Raw genomic sequence first — 1707 nt, 5'->3', positions numbered from 1 at the left:
CTTTTGCCGAAATGCTTTCAGTAATTTTACAAATTAAGTCTATTGTAGTTTTGTATCTTGTATCTCAGCGTTTTAATCCAGTAAACCTTGGTTTGAGGCGTTGACAATAGAGAAAGAGTGCACTGACCCCATGCTGGCCATTGCTAATGGAGAAACTTAGAGATATTATAATATGATATGACAATGTTCTTAAAATAGATGTAGGAGGTTATGACCCTATCTGACCTTGTTTTAGGGCATAATTACTGTGCCTAGTAATGAAGTAATTTCATTGCTTACCTGTTACTACTAAGTCGAGACGTCCCATCTATTGGTAGCCTTGGTAGCGGTAGAGACCGTTTGAAAGCTGCGGGTATCACATCTCAGTACTCTCTCTCTCTCTCTCTCTCTCTCTCTCTCTCTCTCTCAGGTCTACAGCGAAACAAGCTTTACCCAAAATAATTTATTTGACAAAATCTAACATAACTAGATTGCAAGAAATAAGAAACAGATTAAAATGTTTGACAAAATCTAACATAACTAGATTGCAGAAATAGTTAAATGTAATGTAAAGTTCCCCAAAGACCATTTACAATATAGTCTTAGGCTGTAACTTGCAAAGGTCCAAAATAAGTCAAAGTTCAGTACATTTCCAATGAGTACATCTTCGTCCTCTTTCTCAGCAAAACATCTCTAAATAGCAATGTTCACAGTCTTGAATGACAAGTTACAATTCACAAGTCTTCACCGAAGACTTTTAATAATGTCCAATGTTGGTCCTCCTGTTGTGATGTAGCATATATAGGGAAATTAGATAGAAAAGAAAAGAGAGAGAGAGAGAGAGAGAGAGACCTTACCTTACCTTACAGACCTTACAGAGAGCGAAATATAGAAAAGAGAAAAAGTTAGGAGAGAGAAGGAGAGAGACGTAAGAATAAAAAGAGAGGTAGAGAGCACTGTGATAATGCCTAAAAGCAGTTGTTATTATCGTGATTCCAATACGCTGATCAAGGCAGGATTTTGCATGAACTCAAAAGCGGTATATCGCGTTAAAGCCATAAAAACAGTCATAAAAGTGGGAAATAGTGGCCTCGCGATTAAGTTAACCAAATCATAGTCAGCACAGCCAAAAAACACACATGACTGGTTCCTATAACCCTTCCTTCACAGGAGGCGTTTTCATGGAAATAAAGAGAGTGGGGGCTGGACAAGTGATGTACTTCTACACCCTCCAATCAAACATACTAGGAGGGTCTTTCACACACCCTCTAAGATCACCTCCAGTCAGAGTCCTCCTAAGGAGAGATTTGGATCACCTACGATCCCTTCAATGAACTAATTGAAGGAGGCCTTGCTGATAAATCCTTCAATAGAGGCTAGAAGAGGAGTGGAGATTGCAGATAACAAAATTCCAGGGGTCCAACAGGCTGGAGAACGCCCAGGAGAGAAGAAAGAGATCAGAACTGTGTCCTTCAGGGAAGTGCGTCTCCCTGCTTCATGTTCCCCATATGGAGCTGAGTCAAGTTAATTTACTCCAGAGTGATTTCGTTTTATACCACTGTAACTTATTAATTTGTACTGAATCCTTATAATACTAAGTACTAATTAAAGTGAAGAAATTACCAAATCTCGTCTCTATATGCCTTTCTGAGAGAGATATCAATATTTAAAATAATTAATCTAGAGGAATAGTACATCATCAACATTACAATGCAAGAAGGACACTTG

This window comes from Macrobrachium rosenbergii, chromosome 48 (genome assembly GCF_040412425.1).
Source record: "Macrobrachium rosenbergii isolate ZJJX-2024 chromosome 48, ASM4041242v1, whole genome shotgun sequence".
NCBI lineage: Eukaryota > Metazoa > Arthropoda > Malacostraca > Decapoda > Palaemonidae > Macrobrachium > Macrobrachium rosenbergii.
This window is presented reverse-complemented; position numbering follows the sequence as displayed.